Source organism: Oryctolagus cuniculus, chromosome 9 (assembly GCF_964237555.1).
Source record: "Oryctolagus cuniculus chromosome 9, mOryCun1.1, whole genome shotgun sequence".
Taxonomy (NCBI): Eukaryota; Metazoa; Chordata; class Mammalia; order Lagomorpha; family Leporidae; genus Oryctolagus; species Oryctolagus cuniculus.
In genome coordinates, this window is record NC_091440.1 from 137,038,543 (window position 1) to 137,061,283 (window position 22,741).

The window sequence follows — 22,741 nt, forward strand, 5'->3', positions numbered from 1 at the left end:
GCTCCTGGGTCGGGACCCTTGAATTTGTCGCCTAACTTTTTGTGTGCGTCTCTCTCTTTTCAAAAACAAATCTTGGAAATAATGTCCTGACTTCAGCATGTCACACATGCACAAAACCCACACATACCCTGCTCACGTGAATAAAACAGTTTGAAAACCAGCACTGGGAAGTGGTGAGACGGCGCCAGGCACTGTGCAGATCTGCTGTGGCCTGACCTGCACACGTTTGTGTAGTTGGGATGCACGTTACATAATAGGGCTGCAACAGAGCGCAGTTTTACTTCAGTCTTGGTAGGTTACAGCATGGCTTTCCTGGAGCAAGCAGGGGCTGTCCTGTTTCACCCCAGCAGGTAGCTTGGTCCCCCTCAAAGGCTACCGCACTGTTTGCTTGTCAGAAACTCTGCCTGCTCAAAGAAGGAGCCTGCAGAGCACAGAGCTCATGCAGATTTCCACTTGTCTGCTCGGACCCCTGGTGTGATGAGCCACCCACGGTGGCTGTGGAAGTCCTGTTTTCACTCCACTCTACTAACTGAGGTTAGACAGCTCAGAGGGTCAACACTGCGTGGCGTTTACATGACGCCTGTTCCTCATGATGCTGGAGACACGGCCCTAGGCACCCAGCTGGCCCAGGGGTATTGAATCAGTCGCCAACAGGATTTCATAGCGATAGGGGTATGTCAGTTTTATTCCCTGTTATGTCTTGGATGCCTGTGATGTTGCATGGCATGCAATAAATTGCTCAGTAAACTCTTTGAGTGAGGTCACCCACACGATGATAATTTAGTCAGATCTCTGTTCAGAAATGCAGAGAATGGTTCTGGCACTCGATAGGGTTTGGGGACTTCTGCAGGTTTGAGAATTAGCCACTCCTTTTTAGCACGCCGATTTGCAGATGTTTCAGATCATGTAACGTAACGTGCCTGGGAGACCTCCACATTGGTTTGTGGGTTGATGTGGACCTGGCCTCAGAGTCCTCGCCCCAGGGAACACTGCAGTGCCAGGGAGAGCAGGGAGCAGCTGACATGGAGGAGTCAGCGGGGAGCACAGCCTCCCAGGGCACTGGCACAGGGGGTGAAGCTGCCAGGAAAAGGAGTCCTAGTTTTCTGGTGAGAATGGGTGAAGGAAAGCTAATTTGGGTATTTCTTCATCAATCAATCATCTATCTGTGATTCTGCCTATCTATCTTTGCATCTGTATAAATCTATTGTCCACCAATAAATGAGCCTATGTATCTATCAATAAACCTATCCTTCTGTTAATCTATGAATCATTCAGTTATTTTGTCTGTACTCTATCCATCAATCTATATTTGTCAACCAGTTAATCTATCAGTCTGTCAATCCTATGTGTAGCAATCTACTGTCAATCTATAGTCTATCCGTCTATCAATCTGTATCTGTCATCTCTGACTAGGTAGAGAGGGAGGGGGGAGAGGGAGAGGGAGAGGAAGAGAGATCTTCTGTCTGCTGGCCCCCTCCCCAGATGGCCACAACAGCCAAGGCTGGGCCAGGCTGAAGCCAGGAGTTGGCGCTTGGATGCAGCAGCTAAGCTGCGGAGCTGCACTGCCGGTTCCGGCCGTTTCTGTCTGGGCACCTGTTGGTGGGGAATGGCAGCAGCTGGTGACCCCATGCAGGTGGTCAGGCAAGCACAGAACGTGAGAAAGATGGATTTGGTGGACAGATTTGGAGCAACAGAGTCACCTGTACTGAGGGTAGTTCCCTGTTCCTAAAGACAGAAGCTTCCCCAGGACCGGGTGGGCTTCCAGCTGGCTGTGGAACGTGGGGAGACTCTCTCTCCTCTGCTCGTTTAGTGCTTTGGGGCCGTGGCCTTCAGTGTCACTGTCTGCAGAGCAGAGCAGAGTGGGCTCGGGGGCTGTGGCTTCTCTTTGCTTTCCAGCTCTGTGTCTGCCTGTCCCTGGTCAGCAGGCCCCAGGCTTGAGCCTGAGACAGCCTAGGGGGCACAGCCTGGATTCCAGAAATGGAGACTTTGTGCTGCTCCCAGCATTCCTTCATCCCTCTTTCATCTCTCCATCTCTCTTACTCCCTTTGGCAGGATGTGGGTGGCGAAGTTGGCAAGATGGCAATGTCCCTGGCTCCCTGGAAGCCACACCCCATTCCATTCTCCCTCTGCATGATGAGCTACCTGAATGTCTGGGTTCCAGCACCCTGCGTGGTGACAGTGGCAGCAACAGGTGCTTCTCTGCAGGGCCTAGTGGCCATGACAGACACTGAGTGCCCCTGGTGTGAGGCCCATGGATGGACAGGTGGCAAGAGTGTGTTTGCTTTGAGACATGGAAATAGGTGCCGTGGCTCGCTGAGCAGAGTGTGTGCGAGACTGCGGCTGTGTGTCCTGACGTGAGGAAGAGCAGCCTGGAGACCTGGCAGGGTCTGTGACTGTCCGCATCTGTGCCCGGGTCTGTGAGCCGTTGTTCACGCTGTTTAATTAAGGAAAAACTCTTGTGAACAGGGTTCCTAGTTTCATTTTAAAACCACCTCTCAGACTTTCAGGAACTCACATCCACTCTCACAGCTGGCCCAGCTCCTCCAGGTTGTCCCCTGCTGCCCCGGCAGAGACCCCAGTGGCATGTTTGTGGCAGTGTAGTGCCTGGAGACAGGTCATGTCTACAGAGCTGTTCAAGTATTTCTCAATCAGGAACAAGTGAGCTGATCAAAACACACAGATTGTTCTCTTTGGTGTTTTTCAGATCCCTACAAAATAAACTCTGCTGTCTCCATTAGATTGTGAGTTCTTTGTCTCCCTGCCCGTCGGCTGCACTGTCTGTGGTCACAGGGCGGCAGCTCTGGCACAAGGACGACATCCAGAGGCTGACACACCTTGCCCCAGCCCGAGCGTGGTCTTCTGAGAGGGGGCAGTGCAGGGACAGCTGAGCGTGGGTGAAACGCAGAGAGCTCCATGGGTCTCCAGACAACCTGGCATTTACCTTGTCTCACTAGAGAAGTGGCTGAACCTGTTGCAAAGTAAACAGCTCGAGGTCAGGTGTGCACTGACCTGAGGCTGGAGCAGCTCTGCCTGGTGCTGTGGGTTCAGCAGGGACCTGCAGAGCCGCCCAGTCCAGTGCACCGTGGAGGACACCGAGGAAGCACAGCAGCTGGAGGGACGGTCGCAGCCCAGTGCACATCCTGCTTGGGAAGCACAAGCTCAGGCCACGCAGTGTGCGGCACGTAGTTGACGTTGGGGCGCAGGCCTCTGGACTCCTTCATGTCTGTCACATCATAGTGTGACAAGAAGAGGACGACAGTGAATGGGTAGATTGGGAACTGACTGGGAGCTTTCCCTACACGGCATTTAGTGAAAAGGATTGAACAGTTTAATACTGTTTCGTCGAAGAAGAACCTAACAGATATTAGAGGATTTCTTAAGTATTGACTTTGTGGAAAACTTCCAAAGAAGCGTTTCAAATGCTTTAGGAGACACACAAGTGCTGTCTCACATGTGCTTGGAATGACTTCACTCAATGTCTGACAATGTCTGAGAACTGTTCACTGAAGAGAAACCTTGTCCAAACACCTACATGATGCAAAATGTGAAACAGCTTTTAATGTGATCCACAGCTCTCCCTACTGAAATGGCAGCAGAAGACTGGACAGCTCTCTCTTTCCTGTGCTTGGCGTTCTAGGTGTTGCGGTGACAGAGGGGCTGTTGCTCACCAGTGCGGCCACGTACACGCAGCTGGCCTCTCCAAAGTGCAGGGCTCAGTGGCATGAACGCGTTCACCGTGCTGTGCGGCAGCCACCACCCTCTAGTTTGAAAGCACGCTCATCTCCGCAGAGTGACACCTTGTACCCGTTGGGCAACCACCCCGTTCCCCTCCCCCAGCCCTTTGCCATCATTAATTTGCTGTTGGTGTCTTCTACGTCTTCTGGACGTGTCACAGGAAAGGGAGTCGAACGGGACATGACCATTTGTGTCTGGCTGCCTTCCTGCAGCGGTCCCGGAGCGTCCAGCACTGCGTTCCTGTCTGGCCAGTTCCTGCTGTGCTGTCTGCTGCAGCTCTGTGTGTGTATCCGTTCACCTGTTCACCCGTTGCTGGCTTTCGCGGCTGTTTCCGCCTTTTGGTTGTGGTTAATGTTGCTCACATTTGTGACTAGTGCTAGTTTGAGTACCAGCCATCGACTCTTTCTGGTTTACACCAGTCGTGGAATTTCTGGACCAATGGCAGTTCTGTGTTTACCTTTTCTTGAGGCGCTGCTAAGTGGTCTCCCACAGCGGCTGCACCCAAGCGCTCCTGCCACCAGCGTCTGGGAATTCTGATTTCCTCACAGCCGCATCCACACTTACTGTGTGTGTGTGTAGTAAGCTTGCCATCCTGGGATAGTTTAGATTTGCACGTTCTTAGCAACCAGTGATGTTGAACAACTTTTCATGTACTTGTTGGTCATTTGCATATCTTTTTTGGAGAAATGTGTGTTCAGATCTTTTGCCCCTTTGGAGCTTGATTTTTATCTTTTCATGGTTCAGTTGTTGGAGTTTCTTACATTCTTGATACTAAGCCCTTATCGGATACATGAATTGAAAATGTTTCTCCCTCTCTCTAGATTGTCCTTCTGCCGGTTCACTCCCTAGATGGCTGCAATGGCCAGAGCTGAGCCAATCTGAAGCCAGGAGCAGGAGCTTCTTCTAGGTCTCCTACACACTTGGGCCGTCTTCTACGCTTTCCCAGGCCATGGCAGAGAGCTGGATCAGAAGTGGAGGAGCCAGGTCTCAAACCGGCGCGTTATGGGATGCCGACACTGAATGTGGCAGCTTTACCCGCTGCGCCACAGCACTGGCCCCTAGATGGTCCTTTTGTTTTCCTGATGACAACCTGTGATGTGCAGAATTATTTTTATGAAGTCTAACTCACCTGTTTTACTTTGCTGTGCGTGCTTTTGGTATCAAATGTGAAAAATCCATGACCAAATCTGAAGTAATGAGGATTGAACACTATGTTTTATTTTTAGTGGCTTCAGAGTTTTCATTCGTAAATTTAGGTCATTGACCCATGCTGAGTTTGTGTGTGAGGTGAGCCAGGGCCCAGCTTCATTCCTTTGCGTGTGGATACAAGTGTCCCCGCAGCGGTTGTTAGAGACCCATCTTCTCTGTGGAGTGGTCTCAGCCCCTGCAGTTAGAGACCCATCTTCTCTGCGGAGTGGTCTTGGCCCTCACAGAGCTGCTGGCGTGTGCTCTTGGGCTCCCAGCTCGGCCCCTTATTCTGTGTGACTTCCCTGTGCTGTCAGCACACTCTCAGCCGCTGTGGCCTTGTTCTGAGTTTTGACACCAAGCAGCGTGTGTCCTCTGGCTCGGATTTTCCTGTTCTGATTTTGTTGTGGCTGTTCAGGGCCCCTAGCAATTCCATGTGAGTGAGAGTGTGGAGCCTTCATCACTGCCACAAGTGTTACTGGAATTTTGGTACAGGTCGCATCTAATATGTAGATGGCTCTGGGGAGGATTGCCGTTCTAACAAGATTAATTCTTCTGCCCCATGGGATGGAATGTCTCCACTTATCAAGGCCTCTTTCAGCAGCGTTTTGTAGCTTTCCATCTGCAAGTCTTTCACCGCCTCACTTAGTAGATTTATTCTCAGGTAGCTTTTTGCTTTGGATGCCATTGTAAGTGGAATTGTTTTTTTAATTTCCTATTGGCTTAATCATTGCTAGTGTAGACACAAACCGGTTTTATGTGCTCATCTTGCTTGTACCCTGTGTCTGATGAATTGAGAGGCTCTAGAGTTTTTGTGTGTGGGTCTTCAGGACTCTCTCATACAGAGAAACAGCCACCTATGAATAGAAATATTTCTGTTCCTTCCTTTCTGGTTTGGTTGCTTTTTATATTTTCCTTGCCTAATTGTTGCGGTAAGGACCGTGTCGAATAGCAGTGGTGGTGCGAGGAGCCTTGGCTTGTCTCTCGCGCATCATGGGGGCCGGCTTTCCCTCGGCCACTGTGAAGTCTCCTATCTGTTGGTGCTTCACACTTGCTGGCTTGCATCCGGTAGAGGGAGTGCCGCTCTGTTTCTCGTTTGCTGGGTGTTTTATCGTGAAGGGGTTTGACTTGTGTTGGACGCTTTGTCTGTGTCTGACGAGCTCGGCGTGTGCTTCCTGCTCTTGCTCGACTCCTGCTGTGTACGTGCATGCCCTTCCGTGTGCTGTGCCGCCCCTGTGTTCCTCAGCTGGCTCTCGTTTGACCCTGGTGTGTACTCCACACGCCGCTGAGTTCAGTTTGCTGGTATTTTCTTGAGGACTTGGCGTCTCTTCATAAGGTGTCAGTCGGTAGCTTTGTTTCCTTTGTAGTGTCTTTATGTAGCTTCAGTATCAGGGTGATGCTGATCCCATGGACTGTGCTAGGAAGTATTTTTTCTGGTTTTTGAGTTTTGAGAGGACTAATTTTTTTTTTAAGATTTATTTATTTATTTGAAAGAGTTACATAGAAAGAGGAGAGGCAGAGAGAGAGAGAGAGGTCTTCCCTCTTCTGGTTCACTCCCCAGTTGGCCACAATGGCCAGAGCTGCACCGATCCAAAGCCAGGAGCCAGGAGCTTCTTCCGGGTCTCCCATGCGGGTGCAGGGGCCCAAGGACTTGGGCCATTGAGAGGACTAGTTTTAATTATTCCTTAAATGCTTGGCAGAATCCATCCACGAAGAATCCATCCATAAAGCTTTTTGGTATCAGAGTCTATTTTGTTGGAATTTTTTTTTCTACATTTCCTTAACATATTTTAGAAATCAAATAAAATTTAGATGTGTTTATAGCATTGAGAGGCAGTATGATGTTTTAAAATATGTACATTGTAGACTGTCGATACTGAGCTGATATGTGCATTACCACACATCATTTGTGTGTATGTGAGGAAGAACTCTTAGAATCTGTTCCCTTACTAATGTGCTGTACCGTAGGCCCCTGGGAACTTACGCCATCTGCTTAGTTGAAACTTTGCTTTGACCAAGAGCTTCCCACCCCTGCCCCCAGCCCCTGGTAACCGTAATTCTACTCTCTAATTCTGTGAATTTGACTTTTTAGATCTGTCTGTGAGCGAGCTCATGTGGTATTGTTCTTTGTCTGGCTTTTTTTACGCACTGTCCTCCAGGTCCATGTATGTTTTGAGAAATGACAGGGTTTCCTTATTTCTGAGGCCAAATACATGGTTATGAACTGCATTTTCTGTATCATCTGTCGGTGGACACTTGGGTTGGTTTTTGGGTCTTGGCTCCCGATGTACAGAATTGGGAGTGCAGATGTCTCTTCACTGAGTTCACACTGATTTCCGCTGGATGTGTACTCCACAGGGGGCTTGCTGAGCATTTCTTCTATTTTTAACTTTTCCCCTGTTTATTTTTTACATAAATATTAACTGATAGATAAAAAATTCATATATATTTCTCAGTACCAAATGATGTTCAGTTTATGAATACATTGTATAATGCTCAAGTTAGGGTTAAGCGTATGTTTCTGCTTGCAGAGTTGTCATTTCTCTCTGGTAAAAATGTTAAATCCTTTCTTGCGGCTGAGAAAATCAGATTCAGTACATTGCCCACAGTCAGTCTGCTGTGCAGTGGACTTCTCACTGCAGACTTGCACTTCATGCCCGCTCACCAGCCTGCCCCAGCGCTCCTCCCCTACTCTCCCAGCCCTGGTAACTGCTGTTCCGTGCTCAGTTTCTGCAAGAGAGCTTCTTCAGATTCCACATGGGAGTGAAGTCACGTGGGGCTCGTCTTTCTGTCTGGTATTCATTTAACACAACCACCTCCAGTTCCGTCCACATTGTCACAGACAGAACTTCGTCCTTTTAATGGCTGAATAACATTCCACTATTCCTCAGCTCACTGGTGCTGGAAACCTAGGTTGTTGTGAATAGTGCGGCAGTTAATGTGGGTATCTGGATGTCTCCGTGACAGACTGATTGCATTTCCTTGGGTACACACCTAGTACTGGGACTGCTGGTGCACTTGGTGGCTCTATTTTTAATTTTCTCAGGAACCTCCATACTGTTTCTCACAGTGTATGAGTCTATGTTCCTTTCAGCCATATTCAAGGTTCCCTTTTCCCTCATCCATACCGATGCGGGTTGTCTTTGATAATCGCTCTTCTAACAAATGTGGGGTAACCTCTCACTGAGGTTTTAATTTGCAGAAACCTTTTCATACACATTGGTCGTTGGTGAGTCTTCCTTTGAGAAATGTCTGCTCAGGTCTTTGGCCGATTTTTTAACTGGCTATATCTGTCCTGTTGGTGTTTGAGTTCCTTATATATTTTGGATATTGACTGTATCAGATAGTTTACCAACATTTTCTCTCATCCTGTAGGTTGTCTTTTTCCTTGGCTAATTGTTTCCTTTGCTGTTTAGGAGATTTTTGTTTTGTTTTGTTTTGTTTTTTGACAGGCAGAGTGGACAGTGAGACAGAGAGACAGAGAGAAAGGTCTTCCTTTGCCGTTGGTTCACCCTCCAGTGGCCGCCGCGGCTGGCGCGTTGCAGCCGGCACACCGTGCTGATCTGATGGCAGGAGCCAGGATCCAGGTACTTATCCTGGTCTCCCATGGGGTGCAGGGCCCAAGCACTTGGGCCATCCTCCACTGCACTCCCTGGCCACAGCAGAGAGCTGGCCTGGAAGAGGGGCAACCAGGACAGAATCCGGCGCCCGGACCGGGACTAGAACCCAGTGTGCTGGCGCTGCAAGGCAGAGGATTAGCCTAGTGAGCCGCGGCGCCGGCCCAGGAGATGTTTTTTAAAGATTTATTTATTTATTTGAGAGGCAGAGTTACAGACAGAAAGGAGAAACAGAGTGGGGCAGGAAGAGGCCTTCCATCCACTAGTTCGCTCCCCAAATGGCCGCAATGGCCAGAGCTGGGAAAGCTGAAGGCAAGAGCCAGGAGCTTCTTCAGGCTCTCCTACGTGGGTGGCAGGGGCCCAAGCACTTGGCCGTCCTCCATTTCTTCACCAGGTGCAAGTAGAGCAGCCAGGACTGAATCCGGTGCCCATATAGGATGCTGATGCCACAGATGGAGGCCTCACCTACTGTGCCACAGCACCAACTCCAGAAGATTTCTTTTTTACATAGTTTGATGTTATCCTATTTTATTTTTGCCCTTATAGCCAGTGTTTTTGGGAGCAAATCGAAAACTCATTACCCACACAGATGTGATGACTTTTCCTGAGGGAGGTTTTGATTTCTTTCTTTCTTTTCTTTTCTTTCTTTCTTTTTTTTTTTTTTTACAGGCAGAGTGGACAGTGAGAGAGAGAGACAGAGAGAAAGGTCTTCCTTTGCCGTTGGTTCACCCTCCAATGGCCGTCGCGGCTGGCGCACCGTGCTGATCTGATGGCAGGAGCCAGGTGCTTCTCCTGGTCTGCCACGCGGGTGCAGGGCCCAAGCACTTGGGCCATCCTCCACTGCACTCCCGGACCACAGCAGAGAGCTGGCCTGGAAGAGGGGCAACCGGGACAGAATCCGGCGCCCTGACCAGGACTAGAACCCGGTGTGCTGGCGCCGCAAGGCGGAGGATTAGCCTAGTGAGCTGCGGCGCCAGCCGGTTTTGATTTCTAATTTAATCTCTTTACCTCTAATAGGTCTGTTGAGATGCTTTTATTTCTTTTTGAGTCAGCTCAGGTAATTTATATTTTCTAGGATTTGGTCCATTTCATCTAGATTATCTGATTTTTTGATGTGAAATTACCTACAGGATTCACTTACAGTCTTTTCAATTTCTTCAGTAGACATGCCCCCAATTTATTTTCTGATCTTAATTGTTTGCATATTTTTCTCTTTTTAAAAGATTTATTTATTTATTTGAAAGAGTTACACAGAGAGAGGAGAGGCAGAGAGAGAGGTTTTCCATCCGATGGTTCACTCCCCATTTGCGGCAATGGCTGGAGCTGCGCCAATCTGAAGCCAGGAGCCAGGAGCTTCCGGGTCTCCCATGCGGTTGCAGGGGCCCAAGGACTTGGGCCTTCTGCTGCTGCTTTCCCTGGCCATAGCAGGGAGCTGGATCAGAAGTGGAGCAGCCGGGTCTTGAACTGTGCACCTATGGGATGCCGGTGCTTCAGGTCAGGGTGTTAACCTGCTGTGCCACAGTGCTGGCCCCTTTTCTTCTTTCCTTAATCTGTCCAGCTAAAAGCTTGTTGCTTTTGTTGATCTTATTTAATGAGTAAACTATTGGTTTTGTTGATTTTCTGTTGTTGTTCTATTCTGTTTTTAAAGAATCTTTGCTCTAATTTTTATTGTTTTCTTCCTCTGATAGCTTTGGGATGAGTTTGCTCTTCTGCTTCGTTAAGATGTAAATCTAGGCTGTTAATCTGTGATCGTTCTTTTATAAAATCGCTCACTGCTATACATTTTCTAATCACCGCTCAGCATCTCACACATCTCGGTAGGTTGTATTTTCTTCATCATCTGAGAGTGTAAATTTCCTCATGACTTCTGTGGTGCACTGGTTATGTAAGAGCATGCTGTTTAATTTCCATCTGTTTACGTATGCTTTAGTTTTCTTAATGACTTCCGTCATTCTGTTGTGGTCAGAGAACATTCTTCTTATGATGTCAGTATTTTAAAATTGTATGTGGTTCTGGCCGGCGCCGCGGCTCACTAGGCTAATCCTCTGCCTTGTGGCACCGGCACACCAGGTTCTAGTCCCGGTCGGGGTGCTGGATTCTGTCCCGGTTGCCCCTCTTCCAGCTTCTGTCAACAGCATATAGCTTAATTCTTTTTAGATCTATTTGACCAATCCTAATCTTTTAATTGGTGAATTTAATCTGTTACAGTGATTGCTTATAATGAAGCATTATTTTTGCTTGTTTTCTGTGTGCCATGCTGTTCTTGTTTCTAAACTCCTCCATTAGTGTCCTTTTCTGTGTTTGTTTTTTCTAGTGTACCATTTTGATTTTTTCCCTCTCTGCATGCTTTTATTTAGTTATTTTGTTACTGGTTACCATGGGGATACAGTTGACATCTCCAATTCATAGCAATCCAGTGTGAATTGGTACCCACTCAGGTCCGGCAGCAGATGGGAACTCTGCTCCTATCCTGCCCTACTCTGTCTTCCTCCTTATCTTACTGTGGTCATAAGTTACATATATAATTTGTCCTCGGTAATATAGATTTACAGCTATTTTAAATGCGCTTTTGTTTTAGATAGTACAAAAAGCAGAGGAATAGTTACAAACCAAAAATGTAAAATAGTAACTTTTATATTTACCTGCAGAATTATCTTTTAATGCTGATATTTATTTCTCTGCATGGCTTCAAGATACTGTCTAGTGTGCTTTCATTTCAGCCTGAAAAGCTCCCTTTTTTTGGGGAAATTTTGTAAGAAAATTTAATAAAAGAAAAACTAAAGCAGCTCTCTGTTTGGAAAAAGAACGAGGTAATGGCTGCAGCCTTGGAAGGATGAAATGGACGGGGTCTGCTGGCAGCTGCTGTCTTCTCCTTCCCCTCACCGACGCTGTCTAGAAACAGGGAACCGTGCACTCTAAAGTCTTTGAGTTGCCAGTTTCAGAGCTCTCAGTACAGCTCCCTCTGCAGTAACCAGCACTATTGGACCCATTTAGATGTGTTCTTCCTCCTGTAGCTGTGTCTCACTATCAGAGGTGTCACAGGGATCCTGTTGATTCTCTTCTGTTGCATGTAGATAGCCAACGTAAGCCGTCCAAGGCTGCAGGGGCCAGGGCCAAAGCCGATTCTGATTGGTTAGCTTTAGTGAGGGGCTCTGGGTGCACAGCTCAAGACCAGGGGCTTGTGCACGCCTCTGAGCCCTGGTTCACAAGTCGTCCGCTTCGGGAAGTTCCTTGTCATGTGCAGGGGCCTCGGCTGACGACTGAAGATGTGTTCCCTGTCACGGGTCCCCTCTCTATCACCTGGGGCTCTCCTTTAGTGGTTTGATGGAGAAGATCCAGTGACAGCTTGCTTAGATTTGGTTTATCTGGAATCTTAGTTTCACCTTTATTTTTGAAGGGTAGTTTTGCCAGGTTTAGAATTCTTAGTTGAGCGTTTCAAATAAGTGATGGCACTGCCTTCTCGCCTCTGATTTCTGCTGAGAGACCAGCTGCCAGTCATCTTGAGGATTGCTTGCACATGGCCAGCCTCCGCCTCTTGCTGCTGTCTTTTGTCTCCTGACAGTCTCAGTCAGTGTGCCCCGGTGTGGACCTGTGTGCTTTCAGACGGCTTGGACTTGGGTAAGCTTCTTGAAAGCGTGGATTCATGTTCTCCATCAGTTTTGGAAAGTTTTCTGCCATTCGTTTCCTCAGTTACTCTCTCTGCCGTCTCCTCTCATCTCTCTGAGACTCTGCAACATGTTAGTCTTGTGGGTGGTCCCACAGGTCCCTTACCTTGTCTCCCCTCCTCTCCCTGCCCCTCCCCTCCCCTGTCCTCTCCCCTTACCTGCCCTCTCCTCTCCCCTCCCCCCTCTCCCCTCTTCTCCTCTTCTCTCTCCCCTCCCCTCCCCTATCCCCTCCCCCTCCCCTCCCCTTCCTTCTTCTCTCCCCTCCCCCTCCCCTCCCCTTCCTTCTTCTCTCCCCTACCTCTCCCCTCTCCTCCCCTCCCCTCCCCTCTCCTCCCCTCCCCTCCCTTCCCCTCTCCTCCCCACTCCTCCTCTCCTCCCCACTCCTCCTCTCCTCCCCAATCCTCCTCTCCTCCCTTCCCCTCTCTTTTCCTCTCCACCCCTCTCCTCTCCCCTACCCCTCCCCTCCCCTCCCCTCCCCTTCCTTCTTCTCTCCCCTACCCCTCTCCTCCCCTCTCCTCCCCTCCCCTCCCCTCCCCTCTCCCCTACCCCTCTCCTCCCCTCTCCTCTCCTCCCCTCTCCTCTACCCCTCCCCTCTCCTCTCCTCTCCCCTACCCCTCCTCTCCCCTCCCCTCCCTTCCCCTCCTCCCCTCCCCTCCCCCCTACCCCTCTCCTCCCCTCTCCTCTCCCCTACCCCTCCTCTCCCCTCCCCTCCCTTCCCCTCCTCCCCTCCTCCCCCCTACTCCTCCCCTCTCTTCCCCTCTCCCCTATCCCTCCTCTCCCCTTTCCTCCCTTCCCCTCCCCTCCCCTCCTATCTCCCCTTCCCTCCTCTCCCCTCCCCTCTCCCCTCCCTTCCTCTCCTCTCTTCTCTCACCCCTCCCCTCTCCCCTCCCCTCCCCTCTCCTCCCCTCTCTCCTACCCATCTCCTCTCCCTATCCCTCTCCTCTCCTCTCCCCTACCCCTCTCCTCTCCTCTCCTCTCCCCTACCCCTACCCCTCTCCTCCCCTCCCCTCCTATCTCCCCTTCCCTTCTCTCCCCTCCCCTCCTCTCTCCCCTCCCCACCCCTCTCCTCTCCCCTTCTCTCCCCTACCCCTCTCCTCCCCTCCTATCTCCCCTAATTTCCTAATTATTTATATGCTTTGTTTTTTGCTTTTATCCAGAACTAGATTTTGACTGTAACATGGTACATCTTCCAACCACATTCTCCTCTTTCCCCCGGGATTGGAGTTATTGCCCACTGAGAGTGGCCACTGTCACTTGTTGATAGACGTTTCCAACCTATTTTTTTTCTTTTTTTTTTTAAGATTTTATTTTATTTTACTTTAAAGTTACAGTTAAAAAGAGAAGAGAGGCAGAGAGAGAGAGAGAAGGAGAGGCAGAGAGAGAGAGAGAGAGAGAGAGAGAGAGAGAGAGAGAGGTCTTCCATCTGCTGGTTCACTCCCCAGATGGCCACAATGGCCGGAGCAATGTTGATCTGAAGGCAGGAGCCAGGAGCTTCTTCCAGGTCTCCCAAGCTGGTCTCTCAAGCACTTGGGCCATCTTCTACTGCTTTCCCAGGCCATAGCAAAGAGCTGGATGGGAAGTGGAGCAGCCGGGACTAGAACTGGCACCCATATGGGATGCTGGCACTGCAGGCAGCGGCTTTACCTGCTACACCACAGCGCCGGCCCCTCCAGTCTATTTTTTTTCAAAAACTATTCCTTATCGTGTGTAGTCACTGAATTCTGTCACATTGTTTCTGGGGCGAGCAAGTATCCTGACAGAAAATTCCTTGAATGTATACACTTGGTAAGGAGAGAAAAATACCCAGTGTTCTTCCTCTTTAAACTCTTCTGGCAGGAAGAGAATAGGGAAGCCTGAGGCCAGGAGCTGGCGGCTGTTGTGCACAGCACCGAGTCCCTCAGCTTCTCTGGCTTCTTTCTCTCCTCGTTGCTGTGGTTACACTGGGCCCCAGTGTCCCCGAGTGCTTGAACGGGGCTCCCAGCAGCTCGCCTCGCCGTGGGGGACGTCCTGCTGCCTGAAGCCCCGTCCTCGGTCCTCTGCTGGCTTCTGCACTGACTGCTGAGGGCTCACTGAGGGAAGGAGCTTGGCCGGCACTGATGCTCCGGGAGTCACGCCAGTGTCCCCGAGTGCTTGAACGGGGCTCCCAGCAGCTCGCCTCGCCGTGGGGGACGTCCTGCTGCCTGAAGCCCCGTCCTCGGTCCTCTGCTGGCTTCTGCACTGACTGCTGAGGGCTCACTGAGGGAAGGAGCTTGGCCGGCACTGATGCTCCGGGAGTCACGGCGGCGTGCTCTCAGCAAGGCGGCGGCAGCGTCAGCGGTGAGAGTCTCCGAGTGGACGCAGACGGAAACGGAGCTGCTGCCAGCGGATGAGGCTGCCCAGGGCTCCTGTCCCGCGTGCTCGCTTCCTCGTCCCCACCCTGTGCCCCGCGAGGGTTCTTGTCTCTCCCAAGGATGTTGCTGACACTGATGGCCTCCCCAGGGGCTCTTCCTGTGCTCGGCAGGCGGCAGGCGGTCGGGCAGTGAATGTGAGAAGCAGCCTGTTGGGCAGGAGACAGGAGCCTGGGTGCAGCTGCCTATGGCCAGGGTGCTGAGCGCACAGGCTGTGGCCATCCCAGCCTCCTCCTGGGCTACCAGTGTGCTGAGGGTGGCGCTTGAGAAGCTCTGAGCGGTACACTGGCTGCTACAAATGTTTGAGAGCTAAGCATTATCTGAGATAAACAAAAAACAATCTCACCTCAAAGAAAAGTAACACACGGAGCTTGTAGACCTGGCCAAGAGGTGATTTCGGACCCAGGCGTAGATTTGTCTGAGTGGACTCCTTGGTGAGGCTGGGCAGTGTAGGAGACAGCAAGCACCCTGAGCAGCGTCAGCAGGCCGGGTCCTGGCCTGCCCATGTGGTGGACGGCAATCCATACCCTGCTCTGTGGCGACCCCAGACACACACTGACTCAGTCCCTCTGCCTCTCAGAGTGCCAGGCCCCAAGATGCCCCAGATGCTTTCGTTGATCCTCGGTTGCACTGTTCATTGACGTGATCTTCGTTCTTCAGCCCTTGAACTTGTGACATCAGTGAAGCTGGTGTTGCTGGTCAGGAGGGGAGGGTGGTTGCCAGAGCGAGCCTCGGGGGTTCTTTGCCTCAGCTTAGTGTAGAAATCAAAAGCTGGGAAACAGTTTGCAAAGAGGCAGAAACTTATATTCAATCAGCAAGCGACAGGGAAAGCGTCTGGTCTGGGAGGAGCCCAGGAGGAGTGCCCGAGTGGACACTGGCTCCGAGGAAGTGTCCCGTCTGGTGTGGGAGGAGCCCGGGAGGAGTGCCCGAGTGGACACTGGCTCTGAGGAAGTGTCCCATGTGGTCTGGGAGGAGCCCGGGAGGAGTGCCCGAGTGGACACTGGCTCTGAGGAAGTGTCCCGTGTGGTCTGGGAGGAGCCCGGGAGGAGTGCCCGAGTGGACACTGGCTCCGAGGAAGTGTCCCGTGTGGTCTGGGAGGAGCCCGGGAGGAGTGCCCGAGTGGACACTGGCTCTGAGGAAGTGTCCCGTGTGGTCTGGGAGGAGCCCGGGAGGAGTGCCCGAGTGGACACTGGCTCCGAGGAAGTGTCCCGTGTGGTCTGGGAGGAGCCCGGGAGGAGTGCCCGAGTGGACACTGGCTCTGAGGAAGTGTCCCGTGTGGTCTGGGAGGAGCCCGGGGGGAGTGCCCGAGTGGAGACTGGCTCCGAGGAAGTGTCCCAGGTTTTTAAGACATTACTGTTTTTTTCATTGGGTCATACTGTTGGGGGTGCCCATTGGATGGGGGTTTCACATACGTATGTTGATTGGCTTGGGGCTAAAGGAGGTAGTTGGGGGGGTCTCCTGGAGATCGTCCGTCTCCTTAGGGGCTCAGACCCCCTCCTCTGCTAGCTCTGAGTGGAAGGTGGCAGCCACCCCGAAGGTGTGATTTAAGGCCGCAAGGTCACACATGCGGCACAAGAAGCTGTCAGTGGGGAGATGTCACTTGGCCTGGAGACAGGCTTTCCAGCCACAGCCGACAGCTTGCTTATGAAGGACATTCTACCCATGTCTGCAGGGGCCCACAGACTCCCAGCCCCACTGGCCGGCCTCAGCTGGTCCAGGCTGTGACAGAGAGAATAAACCCTTGTAAATGTTTTTCTGTTTTATCGAAATCCCTGCAGATTATCCTCATTGTTAAGTGATTCACTGATTACCCAGAATTGGCTGTTGTGTGTTAAAAGCCGGTCTCAGCCTTCTGGGATGTGACATTTTCTGCTGGGGTCTGCCTGTGGGTGGTTCCTGCTCACCCAGCAGAGGCTTGGTGGACGGGGTGGGGTGGCCTGAAGAGGGGCCTGCTTCCAGCGCTTCCTCCTCTGCAGCCTCTGGAGAGGCAGAGGCTGCCCGGGGCAGTTCCGGCTCCGCCGGACGGCTGTGGTATTGCACGGCCCTGGGGCGGGGAGGGCTTGGTCCCTGCAGAACTGCTGCTTTTCCTGCTTGTTGTGGGGAGCTGTCCTGCTCAGCATGTTGAGAAGTTTTGGTTAGAGGAGAAGTGTGTTTTCGATTAGAGAGGCTGTGCACATTACACCCCTCACCTGTGCGTGGGTGTGCGGCACTCAGGGCCGCTTCGGAGGTGGGTAGAAGCGCCCTGTGAAGGCTCACTGAGGGAAGGAGCTTGGCTGGCGCTGATGCTCCGGGAGTAAGCAGCTGCTCCCAGCGTCTGCACCCCTGGCTCTGGGTTAGGGCCCTTGACCTTCTGGTCACCTCCCTGCTGGCGGGCCCAGCTCCATGGCAGAGGGCCCCGGGGCTCCCCACAGATCCAGTTTGTCTGTGCCACTCTCCCTGGTTCCTCCCAGCTTCACGCTGTGCGCAGTGCTCCTCTGTCTAGAGACGGGAGCATTCCTCAGTGCCCCGCCTGTGGGCACTGTTCTCCCTGGCGGTTGCCAGCATCGGGGGCTGCAGTGCAGACAGCTGCTGAGAAGACACACTGTGGCGTGGAGAGCTTTGGTTCCGTGTGCAATGGGTGCACCCCGTTTCTAGCCTTTGCCCAGTGCCGGCCATCAGGACTGGCTGAGCACAGTCACGTTGTTCCTGCCCATGCCTGCTGTACAAGGGTGGTTGGGATGAGTGTAGGACGTCATGGAGCCACCTTGAGGACTGTCCTGAAACACAGGGGCAGTGCTGCCGGCCCCTGCCATGACAGAGGTGATGGACCCGTGGCCACACTCTCCTGTCCCTGTTCGTGAGGGCGCCCTGTGCACTGCAGGCCACATGGGGACTTGGCTACACACCCTGCCAGTGACCTCGGCATGTCGTGTGACCTTGCCCAGCCCGGCTTCCTGGTCTGAGATTGGGATGGTTGCAGCGGGGACTCCCCATCCTGAGTCTCATCCCCTGCTCCCCACCTCCCCACCTACGGCCGAGGCCCTGCCCTGCAGCTGCAGGTCACAGGGACCTGGCAGTGCCTGTGGTGGCATCGGGTATCTAGCGTGGGGATATGGGTGTTGTACCTGCAGTGGCCACTGCCTAGGGCAGCAGAGGCTGCTCCCCAGGGGGGCTCAGTGGTAAATCCTGGGATGCCCCTGGGATGGCTCTGTGCGCTCCCCGTGGTCCTGTGAGCTGGCAGCACCTTCTGGAACGCCCCAGGGGCTCTGCCTGTTACTCTGCACCTGCTCAGAGAGGGCAGTATCCAGCAAGACTGCGGAGAGCACACATGTGGGGCAGCACCCAGTAGGGCGCAGGTGCCCCGCAGCGTGGAGAGCTGACTGCACACATGATCCTGAAGCGCAGTCCGGGGCGCTACAGAGCTGCCCTGGCGGAGCCCAGGTACCCCCCCCCCAATCAAGGCCACAGGGGACCCAGAGTGAAGTGCAGCGCTGAGCTGGACCCAGGCTTTGAGGCTCTGGCGCCTCGGGAATGGAGTGGGGACAAATCCCTCCGGGCGGCTCCGCCAGGCCTGGGGTCAGCACTGTGCTGGGGGAGGAGGCCCTTCCCAGAGGGCAGCGGGCCGGGTCCCTGCGGGCTCTGGAGGACGAGAGCAGCCACGGCTGTGCAGGATGAGGTGAGGCTGTTTCTAAAGACAGCTGCGGTGAGCTGGGGACACTGACTCTGGGCGTCCTTGTCTTCGTGAGGTCATCACCACGGGAAACAACAGCATAGAAACCACGAGGCCACCGTGGAAAACGAGCATTCGGGTTGCCCCCAGGGATGTTTCGCGGCTGCTCAGGTTTTGTCCTAGAGCCCTGGGGAGTCACCCTCTCTCCCCATCAGCAGAAAGCGTCTTTGTGTCGTTCTGTGGCCTCCCAAGTGCAAACTCCAGCTGGCCTCTGATGCCAACAGCATTGAGACAGCTTACAACACAGAGGGGAGGACACAGGCTTGGTTTACAAGGCTGCCCGTGTCCTTGGGCACGCCGAGTTACGGAACAAAGCTAAGTAACCCCTCGGCTAAAATCTGTCAGCTGAGAAACAACAAGTGTGGAGCCACACTGGGAGCAGCCTCCTCGCCGGGTGCCAGCCCAGCAGCACGGAGACTTGTGCCCACGGGGCCAGCGCTGCGCCGTCTAGGCGGGCCGTGGGCGAGCCGGCAGTCATTCTGAGGTACGCTGGCCGTGGGGACGCTGTGAGCTGGTCTCGGCCGGCAGGACGCTCGGCGCCTGGCCTCCGTGGAGCTGTGGTGCTGCAGTGGGCTAAGGAGGAAACCCCACACCCAGAACGCTGTTCTGTCAGAGGGAGGTTGTGTTCTTCTCGCTGGCCAGAGCAGCCCCGAGAGGAGAAACCTGAAACTAAGAACCTCTAGTCCTAGGGAGCGTGCCAAGAATCACACTTCCAGATTTTCCTTGGTTTTGTTTGCTTGTCTTAAGGAGGTCAGACAGATCCCCCCTTCTCTCCCCTCTCTCGCTCCATCCCCTGCTGCCTCCTCCATCTCCTGCTCCCCTCCTCTCTCCATCACTTTCTTCCTCCCTCTCTCTCTCCATCTCCGGCTCTCTCTCCCACTAGAGAGCTCTCCCTAGCTGGCCGCCTTGTGCCCTCACAGAAGACCCCACGGGCCTAGACCGGCTCTGCTTGGGTTTCCACGCGTGTTCTCTGGACCCTGCCTCCCCTATGAAGTGCTTTGTTCTGGGCTTCCCCTCTGCTGTTTCCAGCCATCTAAGGATATATGGAGTCAAGACTCAAAAACTTGAAGGTGTCAGCTCTTCCTAATTGACCTGTAGACTTGTGCATTCCTAAAGTGTCAGCAGTCTGCTTCAGTGAGCATTGGAAGGCTGATGCAAATGACTAAAGCAGAGCCCAGCTGGAGGCCCCTCCCCACCACTTCAAGATTCTGGGTAAAGCCATGGGTCAGCGGGACAGAAGGGGCCACAGGCTGACCCCACCCTGGGGTGTGCAGGTGGTGAGGGACAGCTAGGCGTGTGCATAGGAAGCCTGAAGCTTGACTCGTGCCTGAGACTGTGAACAAGATGGGTCACATACGCGAATGTAAGAACCTAAACAATAAAAAGTGTATGCAGAGACACCAGGAAACATCTGTATGTCCTTGACGTAGGCGGAGAGTCCTTGGATGGGCACAGAAATCACGAACCTTGAAAGAAAAAGTGATGTTATCAAAATTGAGAGCTCTGAAGAGATGCGCTTAGGTGCGTGCAAGGCCACGGACCGTGGGAGCAGCGTTTGCCATGCCCTGGGTGTGCTGTGAATTAACCCCCAGGTCAGCACCTGAAACAGCTGCGTGAATCATCTGGCCAGAGCCAGGAGGGCGCAGTGAAGCTTGGTCTGGTCTGTGGCCACCAGAGGCTCGGCTGCGGGAGGACTCGCTCCCAGGCCCACCTAGGTGGCACTTGGGAGAAGGCCCTCTCATGCCTGGACATGTGGGCCTCTCCATGGACTGTTTTCTGGGCTCAGCAGGGCAGCTGGTTCCTACTGGAGAGTGAGAGAGGGGCCTCAGGCACGGCTGCAGGATTTTAGGAGCTGCTCTGCAGTGACGTCACGCACCTCGGTGCCACACCACTGCGGGGGGCACATGTTCAGCTCCTGCCTGCACTCCAGGGGAGGTGGCTGAACTCCACAGCTCGGGGAGAGGAGTGCTCGAGTCGGAGCGTGTGTGGCGCCACAGCGAGCATCTTACATGGGACTTGTTTGCAGAATACAGGAACAGTGCCGTTCCATATCAGTGACAGAGAGTTGAGTCAAGGGAGGGCACGTGGAAGAAGGAACTCTAGTGTCCACTGAGCACACACACAGTGCTGCACGTCGCTGGTCGTCAGGGGAATGTCGACAAAAACCACTACCACAATGACTAAGACTGAAACACTGGAAGTGCTGACAGCCGTTGGCAAGAATGTGGAGCCATAGGGACCCAGTGTTGCCAGTGGGGGTGTGAAGGAGGACGATCCCTGTGGATGCTGTTGGCTTCTTAGGAAGTCGCACGCTCCTTGACAAGTCTAGCACCCCTCGGGGTATTTATCCAAGGCGAGTAAACCCAGGACCACGTATAGGCCTGTGCACACAGGGTCATAGCAGTGCTGTTCACCACAGCTGGGAGAGCTGCAAATAACTCAGCTGTGTCTCAGGCCACCGGGAGAAACAAACCATGGCACATCTGTGTGATGGACCCAAAGGGACAAGAGTAGACCCCAGGGTCGTCCGTGGGGGGAGTGCACTGAGTGAGTCGAGCTGTGTGGAGTTCCGGGGAATGGCGCCCCACCTGTAGTGACTGCTGCGGCTCAGGCAGAGGGCAGAGTGCAGTCAGCAGTCCTAGGGGCTGACAGACGATGTCTGGATCACCTATTTCTGTATCTGAAGTGGGTGACGTCTCCTGACTATAAATTGTATCCCAATAAAGGTGACTCCAGTGCGATGGGTGATTGATGAATGTCACAGTGTGTGAGCGTGTCCAGTGTTTGCAAAAGCTGTGGCCTGGCGAAGCGCTTAAGTTAGCTGACGGTCAGCGATCTCGTCTGTGAAATGTGTGGATCTGGCAGCTGTGTGCAGAAGGAGTGGGCGGGCGGGCGGGCGGTCTGCCGTGGCGGGCCAGGCACTCTGGGCTCCTTCCAGCTGTTGCACAATCCTGAGTCCTGTTGCCGTGTGGACAAGAGCCCAGGCCTTGGCACCCAGCAGTGGACAAGAGCCCAGGCCTTGGCACCCAGCAGGCCTGGCTTCAGTGCTAGTACTGCTGTTTCCGGCGGCATCCCCTGGTCAGCAGCAAAGCCTTGGTGTCCTGAGAGGGAAAGCAAGGACAGGAGTCCTGCCTTGGGTGAGTGGACACAGAAACACTCAGCCCACAGAGGAGGCACCGAGAAGGTGTCGGGTAGAGACTCCTCCCCTCGGCCCAGCCCCGGGAGTCGTGACGCTTTCAAATCCAAAGTTGTGGGTCTTTGAAAACAGGCCGGTTTGAAGGGTGCTCAGAGATCGGCAGGGTCTTCATCTCTGGACTGCCGGGACAAAGTGAGCGAGACACATCTGGGAAGAAGGTGTGTGGGGAGGTTGAGTCTCTCCTCCATCAGTTGTAACTCAGAGCTTGGAGTCCCAGAGACACGAGTGCTTCTCTCCAGTGCACTGACCATGCCCCGTAGGCCAGGTCCCCTCACTGCACAACTGCCAAGCAGAACTCGGAACATGGCCGCTGCAGGACAGTTGAGGGCTGCAGTCCTCGGCCTCGAGAACAGTGACGGAAAGCGTGAGCCCACGCCCACCACTGGGCTCCAAGCAAACCCACGCGGTGGCCCACTGGTAGACGCTAGGCAGGCAGCCAGCTCAGCATTGCTGTGCTGGAAGTCACCAGCACCTCCAGCCCGTGTGTAATCCTATCCTCCCACTTGTCAGTCAAAACACCCCCTTTCCGGGATGTGTCTGCTTCATCCGGGAACTGGGGAAGACGCCAAGCGAGCATGGACTTGGAGCTCCACGTGGAATTCCCAGAGGTGCCAGGGAACTCCCAGGTGGCTTCATCCTCATGGAGCCCCCTACCACCACCTCCTAAGAGAGACCAACACTGGGAGGCACAAGTCCGTGGCTGCAGGAGGGATGGGGTGCTTCTCTCAGCTTCCCTACCCCACCCCTTTGTCCTGTTGGACAGGATCTTCTAGACCCACTGCCCACTCAGGACGGGTGTCTCGCTGTGGGCAACCTGTGCTCACGTGTGTGTGCACTTTCTCACCTTTTGGATAAAACTTCCCTTATCTGAGCCAGCACTAAGAAGAATGCCCATCTCTGTGCATGACAAGAGCCTGGGCTGAAAGATTTAGTACCCCGCCTCTCTGTCCATCTTGGCTTCCTGATAGTTTCAAGTTGTGTGTGTGTGTGTGTGTGTGTTTTCTTTTTTTTTTTTTTTTTTTTTGTGGCTTGGTGAACATAATCTATGCCTTTGTTCTAAAATGAGTATAAACTGTGTAAGGTTTGTGTTAGAAAAGCAAGCATTGTTTGCAGAGTGAAAACATAGGCAGAGAATGATTTAAAAAATAAAATAATTGTAGAAGTTGCAGAGTTATCCTCCTGCCTGATTGAAAGAGGGAGTCAGAAGTGCAGGGATTTGCTTGGAGGTGTGTGAATGTCTGCTTTTG

The 22,741-nt window shown here is 53.0% G+C and overlaps 1 protein-coding gene across 4 annotated transcripts in view; it reads left to right on the forward strand.

The window, feature by feature from the left end:
• Positions 1 to 22,741, forward strand: part of LOC138843915 (uncharacterized) — a 172,608-nt gene that overhangs the window by 99,369 nt on the left and 50,498 nt on the right. The window lies entirely within an intron of this gene.